The 15,047-nt window shown below is 60.1% G+C and overlaps 1 long non-coding RNA gene across 1 annotated transcript; it reads right to left on the bottom strand.

The window, feature by feature from the left end:
• Nucleotides 1–7,518: 7,518 nt before the first annotated feature.
• Nucleotides 7,519–13,677, bottom strand: LOC102023194. The gene is made up of 3 exons (XR_264805.1): nt 13,307–13,677; nt 7,947–8,089; nt 7,519–7,834 (listed from the first exon to the last, which is right to left on the bottom strand). It is a non-coding gene; the product is annotated as an uncharacterized LOC102023194 (long non-coding RNA).
• Nucleotides 13,678–15,047: the final 1,370 nt, after the last annotated feature.

The raw sequence follows: 15,047 nt of genomic DNA, 5'->3' as shown, positions 1-15,047 counted from the left end.
GCTGACCACCAGGCACACATGTCTAACTGTGTCTGAAGAGAGAGTGAGTAACCCCGAGGGCCAACCTCGAGACAAAGTCAGGGACCCAACCCAGTGGAGGGACAGCAGGGACGGCGGACCAAGGAGCCCAGAGGGAAACAAGCTCATACTCTCTACATCAACAAATAAGTGGAGGACGCAGCTTAGAAGCTTTAAGGAAAATTGAGTAGCTAGGAATGGATCTAAGAAAGTGATACAACCTCAGCAAAAAGATGAAAACCGACACAGAGAGGAATTAATGAACCCCAAATAACTACGGAGAAGCGTGGTGATAGTGGAAGATACGTTATGAAGATGCCAATTCGTCCCCAGCTGCTGTGGTTCAGTAAGATTCCAACCAAGACAGCAGGGCCCGTTTCTGCGTCTGCGGAAAGCTTTGTGAGCCAGCCCCATGGGGTGTGCAGGTGCTGAAGAGCCCACACCCAGCACACAGAAGCCCCAACTTACTCAGACCACTAGGACTGTGGGGTTGAGGCCCACAGAAACACACAGAGCCAGAGACGAACTCAGAGATGGATGCCCCGTTGTCGGTGCTGTGGGGGACTGTGGAGAACAGATCATCTTGATAGGAATCTTTTTGCATGGATCTGGAGCTCTATTTACACTTTGGAGCAATAGTAACTTCAAGTAGATTTATAGACCTATGTGCAAGAGGCAGAGTGCAAAGCCATTGGAGGGTAGGGTGGGTGACCCCAAAACAGAGAATTCTGAGATAAGTCACTAAAAGCACACACAGGAAAAATCGCACACACCCACGGGGAAATGTAATGAATTCAACCACGTTAACTTATGTACGTGTTCCAGCTCCCCACGATGAGCGTAATCGTTATGCTCTGCAAACAAGTGCTAATAAAAATTAAAAATAATAATAAATTATAAACTGCTGCTGACTCGGTTCTACTGAACCACTTTTTCTTCTCCCTCTCTTTTCCTTTTGTATATACATTCCCACCACACTTAATACTTTTCGAGTATAATATATAGTTTCTATTTATTTATCGTCAGTCTTCTCTTACTAGAATTTAAGCTGCCCACACCAGTGTATCTCGAGAGCCTCATGGATTTGAAGAAAGGCGCTAGTGGGCAAAGTGACTCTAAAAAAACAAATAAAATTGAGAAACTCACTGGGAATTTCTTAAAATGACAGCAAACCCAGACATCCTAAAAAACAGCCACAGATATAACAAGCAGAGGTCCTGTTGTCAAGGGAGCACAGGAAACACAACGACCAGAACAGAAAAGAGAGACCCCAAGATGTGGTCAAAGGTCTCCCCCAGGCAGCCGTCAGAGAGAGCAACAGAGAAACAAAGGACAGCTCACCCGAGGTCCAGGCACGCGGCAAACCACAGTGACTAGATCCCTCTCCCTGTCCATCAGATCGGCAAACGCGGTAACTCCCGACGACACCCACCCTGTCAACCAGAGCCATGGCTTTGACGAGCAGGCAGGTGGGACCCAGGGGACACTTAGGGCGGTGAGCCTGCTGTGTGCGGCCATCAGTGCAGGTCCCCCCCTCCGACTGCAGGATGCCCCTCACTAGCAGGAGTTGCTGTTCAAGCCATGGAGCCAGCGGGTGACAGTGCCTCACTGGGATCCACAGCTGTCCCTGGAGCCAAGCTGCAAGTCAGCAGCACCGACATCTGGAAACAGCCTGAGTGTCCTTGGGCAGCACAATGGGACACCACGGAGCCCCGAAGGTCCACGGACTCAGCAAGTGCCTCAAAGAGTCAACCAAACTAGAGATGTCCTGGGCCTGCAGTCAGGCTGGCCACCAGGACAGAGGGCTGCCGGGGGCAGCAAGACCTGGGGGGCAGCAGAGGTAAAGTCCACCGCACAGCCCTTGCCAGCAGGAAAGCCACTTGAGCTCACACTGCATGATCTGCGCAGTGGCTGTGCAGACGTGTGCTTTCGAGTGGTGGCCCCATTGTGTGTCTGACTTATGCACTTTTCTGCACATGTGCTGTGTTCTACAGTAAAAGAAGCATTACAGCAAAGAGAATGCTGGTACTCAGTTCATCCTGCTCAATTTGAGGTGCAAATCACCGTCCCACCCCGGGTACATCAGCTGTGAGACCCTCTGAGCATTTCTGGGCAGGTGGACGGCCGCCACCCCAGAGCACCGAGGGAGACCCTCACACAGCATCACCCACGTCTGGGGGCCTCTTCTGGACACTGGCACCCGGGCCTGGGGCTGCTCGCCATACATCTCCTGCACCGTCAGAGACAGCCCTGTGTGCTCCCTGCTATCTTCCAGTTCTAGATCTCCTTCTCAGCACAGGCAGGGAGAAGGTAACTATCAGGGTGTCACCAGCACCCCAGGGGTCCTGCCACTCAGCAGCACCACAGTGAGAGCCCTTGTTGGCTGACAGAAGGCAGCAATCAAGCACATCATGCTGCACTGATCAACAATTAAGCCCGATGTAACCAAGCATTTTCTCTGCCAGACAAGCTGCTGATCAGGACGACTCCTCTACAGCCTCTGAGGTACTGAGCAACTCCTGCCCCGCCCAGGTCTGGTGCTGTGTAGGTCCTTGCTGCCCTGCCCCTGCTCTGTGAGCTCCAGCTGCCACAAGGCCTACACAACCCAGGCCAACTCTGCAGCCCCTGTGGACTTTCTTCCCTCATAGCTCTGCTCCCACTCAGCCCTGGACCCCCGCCCACTCCTGAGCCCCACTAGCCGCCAGCCCATGTGTGGGTCCTCCCAGGCCCCCCAAGGAGAGGGTGCTGAGTTCTCTACACACCCACCAACCTCCTCAAGATGCCCACAGCCTCTCACAGCCTGTGCTGGGCCCAAAAACAACCCGGGCAAGGCCACTATGTCCTCTAGCTGCACGGGGCAGGAAGCACCCTCTGCAGTCCCAGCAGGGCTGAACAAAGGTAGCATCAGCTAGGGTGGACACTGCTTGTGTCTGTCTCTGTGGCCAGAGACTTCCCACGTGCAGACCTCATTCCAGCTCCCACAGCCTCACAGTCCTGACACTGAGTGTCTCCCTGCAGGCCACCCATCTAGCCATGGGCCTCGGGCAGACAGCATCCACAGTGGCCATGACAGGCACACCCATGCTGCCCTAAAGCCTGCAGACAGTATCACAGGGGCCAGGGGTTCAAGTCACCGTGCCAGGACCTTGCTGAAGGTTTGCAGCCAGAGAAGCAGTATCCACCATGGGCTGGACACAGGCAGAAATAAAAGACCCAGGGTGGGGATCTGTGGGAGCAGAACTCAGGGTTGGGAAGAAAGCCAAGTTTCCTGACACAATGGTGACAATAATGACAACGCCAAGGGTGACAACAGTGATGGTAGAAATGGTACCCACAGTGAGAGTGGGAATGATAGGGGTGCAGGGGGTAGAATGGCGATGAGGATGGGGGTAAGGATGGTGGTGAGGATGGTAGTGGGGATAGGGTGGGGATCATGGTGAGGATGGTGGCGGAGATGGTGGTGAGGATGGCGGTGAGGGTGGAGGTAGGGATGGTGGTGGGGATGGTGGTGGGGATGGGGTAAGGATTGGGTGGGGATCATGGTGGGGATGGTGGTGGGGATGGTGGTGGGGATGGCGGTGAGGGTGGAGGTGGAGCTGGGATGAGGATGGCGGTGGGGATGGCGGTGGGGATGGTGGTGAGGGTGGAGGTGGAGCTGGGATGAGGATGGCGGTGGGGATGGTGGTGGATGGTGGTGGGGATGGCGGTGGGGATGGCGGTGGAGATGGCGGTGGGGATGGTGGTGAGGGTGGAGGTGGAGCTGGATGAGGATGGCGGTGGGGATGGTGGTGGGATGGTGGTGGGGATGGCGGTGGGGATGGCGGTGGGGATGGCGGTGGAGATGGCGGTGGGGATGGTGGTGAGGGTGGAGGTGGAGCTGGATGAGGATGGCGGTGGGGATCATGGTAGGGATGGTGGTGGGGATGGCGGTGAGGGTGGAGGTGGAGCTGGAATGAGGATGGCGGTGGGGATGGCGGTGGGGATGGCAGTGGGGGTGGAGGTGGAGGTGATCTCAGTTCCGGTCACTGTGACAACTTTAAGAGCCATGATGATGACAGAGATGACAAGTGATGGTCACCGCTTTCCTTCTCCATCAACTGCATTCTGGGCACTTCCCGTGCAGTCATGGGTGCGATTCTCATAGCCACACAGGTGAATGCTGTCCTTTCTCTGGGGAGAAATGGCTTGAGACTCCTGAACATTAAGCACTTACCACAGTGGGCCCGGAGCAGCAGCCCGGCTCAGAGCCCCGCAGACCAGACAGTGCCCATCGGCTCGGGGCTGTGGTGCAGGAAGCCATCGTCCCCACCTCTGAGTTCCCTGTGCTGGTGCACACACACAGTGGTTGACAGAGGAGGAGAGCGGGTCCCACACGTGCTCAGTGACCCAAGAGAGGTCACCACTGTCAGCAGGCAACAGGTCCAACAGGACATGTCACCGGCACACGGAAGAGGCCAGCAGCGGCCCAGCCCCCGACAGCGTTTCTCTGTAATCAGTCATTCTGACCTATCTTGCCTGTGCTTGGTGAGACGTTCTGAAGACCAGGTGCCATGAATATGGGCTGAGCCCTTGAGGTCTGACACAGCTGGTCCTGGCCCCAGGCCCCTGTCTAGTTCCTAACCTAGGCTTCCACGACCCCTCTGGCCAGGGCCCCAGATGGACTCAGGCTCTGGCCTGGAAGCCCCAGGCCTGGGGAGGGAGCTGGTGAGGGCTTGAGCTGGGTCCGCGCCAGCACCTGCCCTGGAAGCCCTGAGCAGTGAAGTGGTTAAGGCCTCTCGGCCCAACAGAATTGGCTCATTATCATTTCTAATACAATCAATTGATCCTCGCCAACATCTGACAAAGCCAGTGGCTCCCGGCCACCTCCAGACTCCAGAACATGAAAGACTCCCTAAGCCATCACTGGCCTGGGGCTCCAGCCCAGCCCCCCCATCTCCATACTGTTCTTAATCAAATTGTACGTAAAGATGCAAATCGATAGACCCTCATTGATCATCTCCTATCCCTGCCATTCCTCTGACATGTGGTCAACCCCTCTCCCACACCCAGCCAGATAATGGGGTCCCCCCTCCCCTTGTAGCAGGGGCTCCTGAAAGGCCCTGGCTGCTCTGTGGCCCTGGGCTTGCCACACCAAGGGACAGCCACAGATACGTGCTGCCCACCCCAGGTTCGTCGCCAATAATAAACACAGGATTTCTCTTGCAGTGCAGCCCTGGGTCCGATTCATCAGGCCCAGCACTGACAATCTGCTTCCCCAGCAGCTGCTGGACTTGGGCGATGAATGGAGCAGATGAATGAGGAACTGCTGTGACAAAATCGCCCTGGCGGGAACAAAGCCCACACAACGTTCCTCCCAAGCACCTCCGTGTGTAGCACTCACAGCGGTTCCTGCAATCTGGTCCTTCATCTTCAGAAGGGAGGAGGCTGCCAGCAGCGCCCCTGGCCCATTGTCTCAGGCGAGTCACCCCACCTGATCCGTTTTTTCAGGGACCCCACCCTCACCCGGCCACAGCAGGCACTCAGAGGCGTGGGGCCAAGGCCTGCAGCAGAGACCACCACACAGGAGGGGCTTAATAAGAGGTGGCCCAGCCCCTTTCCCAGTCCACCCCAAGGCGGGACCCCCATCACACACGGTTCACACCCCAGCAGAGCACCAGGGCAGGGCTGGCAGGGCTACCTGATGTCCGAGGGGACTGAGGTGCCGCCGGGGCTCCTCGTGGCTCTGCACTCATCTGCCTAGGGGGCCGAGCCAATGAGCACCATAAATACTGCGTGCCCCTAGCTGCCACTACATTACCGCCTGTGAGTAACAGGCTGGGCAGACTCTGGGGAACAGCCTCCACGAGTCACTGATGCCACCTGCCCCTGGGAAAGTGGATGAGAGAGCCCTGCTAAGTGACTGTCTGGCACCAGCAGCTTGCCGGAGAGGGTGGGCAAGCACTCCAGAGCCACAGCGGGCTCCCCCAGGCCTCCCGGAGACACCACCTCCCCTGAGGAGACACAGGTGGGGGCCACTCCAGGCCACTTGGGTTGGGCGCTGCCTGGCTCAGCGGGTCATTCCCGGAGGGCAGGAGGTGCTGCGTCTCCTCCTCTCTTCAGGCGGGAGCTAATCCTGCATTAGCATGCAGAGGAGGGGCCCTGCAGTCTGTCTAGGTCCAGCCGTGGGCCCCCATTGTTCCTGGACAGCCCCTCGAGTGACAGAAGGACCGGGCCCTGCACATCTCACTCCAACCAGGATGTGGCAGCGAGGCTCAGCAAGGGGCCACCGTCCAGGTGACCGTGGTGAGCGGGTTTGCTGGAGGCAGCCAGGGAGACGGGCGGCCGGGCACACAGGCAAGGGACACAGGACAGGCGCCCAGTCCTTGCATCTCTTGATAGCGCCTTGCCCACAGGCACTGCACGTGTGGCTGCTGTCCACGGGGTGCCCGGTGGAGGATGCCCCCTACACCTGTAGCATCACAGCCCCCACCTAGTGGCCGCTGCCTGTCCTCCCCTGTGAGCCTCATCTTGGTCTCCTCCTGCACGGGGCCCTTCTAACAGTGGCTGAGTCCCTGATGAGTTTAGCCATCACCTCTCCAGGAGGCTCCTACCCGGTCCTGCTGACAGTCCCATTGAGCAGGCAGTCACCTGGCCAAGCCCTCTGTGCTGCACCCTGCTCTGGACTGAAGTCCCAGCCCTTTGACCCAGCCAAGGATGTGAGGTGTGAAGTCGGGGCACCCCAATCTCATGTCCACCGCAGCATGGAGCGAACCGGAGAGAGGACTGAGGGCTCCTGGAGTGGCTCAACCTGCGGCCTGGCTGCTCCTCCCCTCCCTACCCGAGGGGCCAGGCTCCCTGAAGTCCACAACGCACTTGGGGCCCATCCAGCAGCCCCTCGCCCAGCTGTCCTCCAGTGTCTGCACTGCCAACCAGAGAGGCTCCCTGGGGACAGTGCGTGTGCCCAGGCTGACGGCCGCGGTGGGGATTCGCTCAGCCCCTGACCCTGCCACCTCTCAGAAGGCTCTGGGGCAATCTAAGGTCTTGTTAAAGAAGACCCCAAACCGCACACGTGCTGGGCCCAGGAGGTGCTTCCGGGGACCCAGCTTCCCAGGCCCAGCACACGGGTAAAGCGTAGGCCACGACGGGGACGGACTTCGAGCCTTCAGAGCACAGCGCAGGAGGAAGTGCTCGCAGACCGAGGCTGGTGGCACCGCGGTCAGCCAAGTCCTTCTCCAGGAAGCCTCCATGTCTCAGAGGACCACTGTCCCCAGCAGCCAGGGAGCCCACCCATGGCCCCCACAGCCTTGGTCCCCGCAAATGCTGCCTCCCACATTCAGCAGCCTCCTCCATGAGAATCCAGGGACACCCCCTCCATCTAGGCACTTCGGGCTCACCGAGTTCTGCCGCTAAATCAAATACTAACAAGCTGCCCCTAATTTCTCTGAGACAATATTAGCCGTACAAAATGACACGTAAATGTTAATAAGACAGCAGCTGTCTGCAAGCAGCGGTAGCCTGGGAAATGGTAATTTATTGTATATTTGCAGAGGCTGGCTCAGTGCCGCCCGGGAGGAGTGGCCCTCAGCCTGCACCGGCATCTCTTTAAAGGCACACTGCTCCACCCCCCTTGTCCCGCTAGCCTCAGTAGGTATCAGTCATGTCGCAGTCACGCACTTGAGCTGGACAGCGGGCACCAGTCACGGTGCAGTCACAGACTCGAGCTGGTCAGAGGGCATCAAAGTCAGGGTGCAGTCACACACGGGAGCTGGACAGCGGGCATCAGGAGTCATGTCCACAGAGCTGTGACCCCAGGAGATACGGCTGGGCTGGTGTGCACCTGCAAGGACAAGAAACCCCGGGCGTAACCTCTCCCTGCCAGCCCTGCCCCACCCTGCCCAGGGAGACTGGCAAGGTCACACCCGGCTGACCCAAGCACAGGCTGGACCCACCCCAGGGGCCTGATGCATGAGTCCACAGCTCCTCTCTGCCTCAGACCCTGTTTGTGCTTTCAATGGTGTCCGGTGTGCTGGAGGCTGGGTCATCACCTGGGGAGCCCCTCTGCCACCTCAGAGCCCCACCTGGGGACCAGCAGCTGTGGGGACAGAACAGAGACATCGGTGGGACCTGGCCCTCCCCACAGGGCCCAGGTGACCCACAGCTGGCCAGGCAAGGCCCATCCTGGCACCTCTGCTGCCCACAGCTCCAGGTACCCAGCCCACCAGGCCATCACCCGGCTCTGGAGCCCCACCAGGGAACTGTGGCCAGGGCTGGCCTTGACCCTGGACCTGCTGGGGGACGGCCAGTGAGCTCACTCGGGCTCCCTCTGCCCACCTCCAGAGCGTGTGTGTCATCTCTCTGCCTGCAAGGCCATCTGCAGCACACCCTCCCCCACTGGCCTGCCCACCACCACTCACGCCCAGCCACAGGCCCTGCCCAGACCTGGCCCCCCACTCATTTCCACTCCAGCCCCAGACCAAATCAAATCTGACCCCGAAGCTTCCTGCTGAGGACAAGCTGGGCCTGCAGGTCCCCCATAAATCTCCTGGAGATGTTTCCCCAGATAGCAGACCTCAAATCTCATTAGCAGGCTAAACTCATGGGCAAGGGAATGGACAAGCAAATGGAAAAACCACAGACACCCAAGCGGAGGATTTGTTAGAAGAGATAATGTATACACAGGTTGTTACCGTGGGTTTTCTGCACTTTGATTGCTGTTGTTTTTAACCATAGATCCACCCTGGGGGTCCCAGAGAGGGGACCTTCCCCCAGGAGAGAGGAGCAGGGTAGAACGCCAGCTCAGGGCGGGGGCGGAAGCTGGGTCCTCCAAGGGGGGACAGGGACATGCAGTGAAAGCCATCAGGTTAGAGGGCAACGTTCACCTGGATTTAGCTGACTTCCAGCCTTTCAGCAGGTCTGAGAGCAGCGAGGACCCCAGTCGCACCCGGCCAGCTGTACTCCTGCCAGCCTCGGGGGGCCTCAGCCGGGGAGCTGTGTGGCTTCTGAAGCCCCAGCAGACCCCACTGACACTGCTCCGCTCCTCTGGGCTCATCCCCGCCCACTGCCAGGGGTCGCAGCCACCACCGGGTATAGGGGACCAAGACATTCACTGGGGAGCCAGGGGAGCAGCCAGGGGCCCAGGCAGGGGATCATGCTGACGTGTGTGTCCTGACCCCCTGGCTGCTCCTGGGCAGGGGCGGGGCTTGGGTTGTAGTGGTTGTAGACCAAGCTGGGCTGTAGTGCAGTCCCCAGGAAGAGCTGGGGCAGAGGACGCCAGCGTCCCGCTCTGACCTGCGCACCGAGGGAGGCAGGAAGATCTTTCTCCGGTTACCCCAGACACGGGAGGGAGCCTGGCTTTCCATGTCAGAGAACAAGCATCGTTTTTACCTTTCCCGTCAGCCCGCAGATGGTGCTGGCCACGGCCTATGAGGCCGCTCTGTGTAAAGTGATCAGAGCCGCCCACTGCTGTCCACCACCAGTCCAAGGCAGGGCAGCGGCTGCTGGGGTGAGGCAGGGGTCTGGGGAGGAGGGTGCCCACTCCACATTCCTGGGAGGCAGCTGCTAGTGGGCCGGGCCCAGGACCAGAGACCTCTGGGCCACCGTGCTGCCACATCCAGAGCCCTACCTGCCAGGGTGCCCTCACCTACGGAATGGAGGCTGGGCCTCTTTCCTCGCCTCGCCCAGCCCAGCCCCCCTGGATGCCTCTCAAGGACCACAGGGCCCTGGCCACCTGTCCACCCCCACTTCATGCCCCCACCTTTCCACCCTATCATCTGTGCCTCCTGCTGGGCCCTCAAGCCTCTGCCCCAAGCTGGTCCCACCTGCCAGGCCTCAAGCTCTCACGTCCCAGCCCCTGGTGCCAGCCTGGTCTGGTGCTGCAGCCCACAGGAAGGACCTGGCTCCTCCTCCACCCTCTCCACGGAGTGCTGCCATGCACAGCTGGGCATAGCGACCCTTGATGACCCCTTACCACCCCCAGGCAGACTGGTGAGGGGAGCAGAGCTGAGGGACACTTGGGAGGGGCACAGGGCAGGCCTGAAGGTGCTCCAGGGAGTGTGGCAGCAGGCCAGACCAGGCTGTGTGCTGGGAGCTTCATGCTCAGCCCCAGGCCCCAGGAAGGAGGCCTGGGCCATGCCTGCGGTACAGGCACTGAGGGGTCCCACACACCCAATCTGCTAACTCTCCCCAGGAAGCAGCTGCTGGTTCCCACAGGCAGGAACACCAAGGAACAGAGCAGCAAAGGGACCAGCCACGTCGGGTGACCAGGGGACCCAGCTGTCAGCACCCAGCAAATCTGCTTCAAAGTGCAGCCCACATCCCACCACCTTGCCTGTCTCCCTCCCTGCTGACCTAGGCCCCACGAAGCACATGTGGCCCACAGGAAGGAGGAATTGCTGGTGTCCTGTCACAGAGAGCCCTGGGCTGCCTGCAAGGCTCCGCAGGCCTGAGCCCGTGACCGTGACATGGACCCTGTTCCCCTCACCCCAAAGCCAAGCACCACCCGGGGCTGAGTCAACAGAACATCGAGCCCCTTCCTGAAGGGCAATAAATCCTGGGTTGGAATAATCCCGCATCCGAGCCAGCGCGCTGTATATCAGCGCACCAGGCTGTCATCGCCGCTGTGGCCCCCACGCGGGCTCCGTCGCTGCTGCCTCCAGGAGGACTGAGTTATTTATGGACACAGCATCCACACCAGAAGCACACGGCAGCTGCAAATTGGCCCTCCTGCCCACCGCCTTGTCACCCTCCTATTTATCCAGGACACTGGATCTGCGCCCTCCCTGAAATCTGTCACAGCACCGCCTTAGTTACCAAAAGCCCGTCACCCGCGAGCACAGCTCCTGGATGCGGATGAGGATGAACTTCTGCCATGGAGCTTGCATCTCATGGGGGCGGGGTGGCTGTGGCCTGTGCCCTGTGCCACTGTGGCCAGGGTCCCCACTCTGGGCAACCTCTGAAAGAACCCCATCCCTGGCCCTGGTGTGGTCTCAGCTTCCGAGCAGCACGTAACCAAACCAAACGTTGCTTCCCAGGTCTGTGGAGAGAGATCGCACGGTGCCCTGATTGCACAGCAGGGCCCGCACCACTCCACATTGTTAGATTCATCACCAGGCTCCCCACCCAGCCACCTCAGGCTCCACCAGGAGGTGACCTGTGACAGGGGTCCCTGCCAAGACCTCTGCCCCTGTCACAGGAGAAGGCCCCAAAGGACTTGCCACCAAAGCATCTTGTGGCCTGTCATTAAATGTCGATAACAGGCAAGGCGGGGGATGCTATGCAAATTACCTATCAACATCCCCGAAGCAGGGCTGAGATAACGAGTGGCCCAGGAGCGCCAGGACATGAAGGGGTCAGCCCCGGCCAGCCGCCCCATGGCCCACAGCCTGGAGCAGGGAGAGGACGGGGCCAGTGTCCAAGCCCGCCTATGTCCCAAAGGCTTGGCTACTGCCACTTCTTGGTCATCATTTTTACATAGAAACATTTGGATTTTTTCTTTATAATAGTTCACATGGCACATTTTGAAAATTAGTGGTGAGTGCATATTACTGGAAGTCCCCTCTGAAGGAGCATCTCCCAAAGCTGAGTCTCACGTCCACTTCAAGGCCAGCGAGGCTGGAGGCTTAGGGGCATGGAGGGTCTCACTGGCAGAAAGGGCAAAGGCCGCTGCTTCCCCCAGGGCCACTGTCGGGCTGGACTCTCTCAGGGGCAGCAGAGCGGAGGGAGAAGCAGGGGCCAGAGCTGGAGGTGGCTGGAGGCTGCCCGCCCTGCCAGGGGAAGTACCCATGTGGAAACTGAGGCCAGGGAGGTACAGCAGGGGAGCACCAAGGATGTGGCCTCTGAATGCCTCCTCCACAGAATGGACCCCCCAACAGGCCTCCTGGGGCTGGATCAACCCTCACCCTGGGGAGGCGGCTTGCTGCCAGCCAGTCTCCCACATACCCAGGACAATAGGCGTGGGCTGGTTGGTGTGGCCACACGGGCGTTGACCCCTCCACCGGCTGATCTGCCCATCGCCCAGACATGGGACCCAGCTGTCGCCTCACTCCTGCGTGAGGGGAGCCTGGACGAGAAAGGTCAGCCCCTCACCCCCATGAGGGCGGGGGGCCCGGGGATGGGTGTTCAGGCCCTTGTCCAAGCACTTGAACCACAGACTTCTCCACCAGGCACTTCCGGGCTCACAGAGGGCCGAGTCCCCACCGCCTCTGGCAGGTGGCCTGGTCTCCATGTCCCCTCCATAGGAACAGATTGGTCCAACAGCTCTGTGGTCGCGGAGACCTCAGCCCAAACTTCAGCCATTCACAAGGTGCAGGCAGTGCCAGACCAGCACAGCCTCAGTTTCCCCAGCAGGCCAATGGTCAAGCCAGCTCCAGACAGTGTCTCTTTCTGAGGAGAAAGAAGTAATGGCACATTCTTCTCCAAACGCATCTAGGCAGTATCCCTCTCTTGGGAGGCGGGACACTGGCCCCCATCTGTGGCCTGGTCCTGGGAAGGAGGGCCAGGCCTCCCACAAGCCCTAGCAGCAGGCAGCTGGGCCATGTCACCATCCTGCCAGCGGATGTGCCACACAGTGAGGGCCAGGCATCCATGCGGGCAGCAGCCATGTCCCAGGGCAGGAGCCAAGTCTGTTGGATGGCGCCAAGGACCCCTTGCACCCCTCCATCCTGTGAGCAGGGGCTCCCCGCTAAGGACAGCTCCTCTCCGCAGGGGCACCTGCAGCCCTGGCGGGCGTGGGGCTTTTAAGGAGTGGGGCTCTGGAGAAGACAGCCCACCGTAGCCTGACAACTCCAGGGTGCGACTCATACAGCTAGGGCCCCGCTGGCCTCCAGCCACTCCTCACCAGCTGCGACGAGGCAGAGGGGGATGTGACCGCACAGAGGGAAAACTGCAGGAAGGGCAGAGCTCGGGAGCACGGCCACAACCCAGGAGCCCCACACCGGAGGAGCACTGCCCCTGCTGGGCCTCCAGAGGACGCAAGGCCCTGCAGACACCATCACCTTGCGCTGCAAGGACACAGACCTCAGACTCACAGCCTAGAACCTCTCAAGGCGCACCTTGGTGCTTGGAGCCCCGAGGTTGTGGTGATCTGCTGCAGCCACTGCCAGACACTCACAGGTGAGGCAAAATGCCCGAGCAGGGCAGCAGGTTCGCATTCTGACAAACCGCCAACACCTGTCACCCCAAACCCACAGGAAGCTCACGTCTGAGGGTAGGACGTCTGCCCTGACTGCTGCCAAGTCAGTCCCCTCCTGGATGATGGGAGCAGAACCCCCACCCAGACTTGTGCAGGTCCGCCCTGATTCCCCCAAGGCACCTGCAGGTTCCCTTGTGCCATCGGAGCTCGCTGGGGGGTGGGGTCACGGCCTCAGTGATGTTTGCAGACCTCCCCGACGTAAAGGTTCCACTTGATGACGTTTAACTTCACAATGGTGCAAGAGCAATAGTAAAAACTGTTTTGAATGTGGAATTTAGATCTTCCCCAGGAGTGGAAAAGCACCAACCCCAACTCGGCCTGGACTCCTGTGGCTCCGGACTCTTGGCCAGGCTCTTCCACACCCCGTACCCGTTAAGCCAGCTCAAATGCACCCTGGTTGCTGCCAAGAGGAAGTCCCTTTTGGCTAGGGCACCAGCAATTGGATCCTTAGTTTGACGTTTATTTCAGCAGAGCTGTAATTAAAGTGCATTTGGGAAGCACTAACTTGTGTCTAATTAGACCCTGCTGGGTTTCCATGGAGATCCCTTCCATTGTGACAGGAACACTGCCATCCGCCATAGCGGTCCACGGACAGACCGAGCGCTGACAGGGCCAGGCCACGCAGGCTGTCCTCCTGCAAACCTGGATGCCCCTCCATGCCACCAGCAGTCAGGTGGGGCCAAGACGGACAAGTGGTTGGCTTCCTAGGGTGGGGGTCTCAGCCTCGCTGCCCCCTAGGACCCTCCCGACCCTCCCCAGAGAGGGAGCATCCAGGCTGAGAGGCTCTGGGCTCCAAGCACCCACTCCCCCAGACTGGCGGAAGCACCCAGCCAGGCCCTGCCACATCCCAGGACAGGTGTGCCCTCCACAGAGCAGGCTAGATGCCACGAGCCAGCCACTGGGACCCCTGAACAGAGCCTGATGGACACAAGGCCAGGGATCTCCAGGGCAGTGGACGGGCCTTTGAGTCGATGTCTCATGCTGATTAAGACCCCAGTGTGATCCCCATGTGCCTCACGAGGGGATGCAGGGGGAGGGGAGCAAGGCTGCAGCCCAGGAAGGGCCAGCACAGCGGCCTCCCCATTGTGCTGGTGAGGAAGCTGAGGAAGAACAGCTCAGCCCCGAGGAGGGAGGACTTGCAGAGTGTGGCGGCCAGCAGGTGTTGTGGCCACGCAGGATCAGATGGACAGGAGGTGCAGAGGGTACCTGAGGGGCAGAAGCACCAACCAGCGCAGGAGGGGCACTGCAGGGGGAGCTTGACGTGCAGGCTGGGCCCGGCTTGGTCGGGGCCACAGCGGGAAGGGAGGAGGAGGCGTCCACCCAGGCATTCCCCTTGGGCCCGAGCGGCCTGTCCTGAGGGCCTGGAAGACAAAGGGCCTTCAGTGTCCCAGGGCCGTGCCACCCAGGTGCCCCTGTTGTGTCCTCCAGGCTGCAGGGACAAATCAGCCCCACGGCACGGGATGACATGGGACATGTGGACACCGTGTCCTGCCCAGGATGCTGCCAAGGTGAGAAAGCTCCTCACACAGAAGCCAGCGCAGAGCCTGTGTCTGGAAGATGGGCACTGGGGTGGAAGGCCAGGGAGTCTGGGCCAGGCAGGGAAGGGCAGGCGTGGGCTGGGAGCCAGAGGCACCACGGAACCGCTCCCTGCTGGGCCCTGCAGCCGCCCAAGCCTACCACTGCCCAGCCCATGCCTCTGCCCCGGGGTCATGTGGCAGCCTAGACTGGCGGGCAGGGCCTCTTCCGGGCACCCAGAGAACTCGGCCCCCAGCAGCTGGGCCGGCCTGGCGGGACTGCGGCCTCCTCTTGTCGTGTGAAGGGCATGCGGTGTCCCCGCATGCTTGTCGTGCTGCAAGAACCC

This window comes from Chinchilla lanigera, unplaced genomic scaffold (assembly GCF_000276665.1).
Source record: "Chinchilla lanigera isolate Chin_1 unplaced genomic scaffold, ChiLan1.0 scaffold00137, whole genome shotgun sequence".
Classification (NCBI taxonomy): Eukaryota; Metazoa; Chordata; class Mammalia; order Rodentia; family Chinchillidae; genus Chinchilla; species Chinchilla lanigera.
Note: the sequence above shows the minus strand (reverse complement) of the source record. Positions and strands in the feature narration are given on the sequence as shown.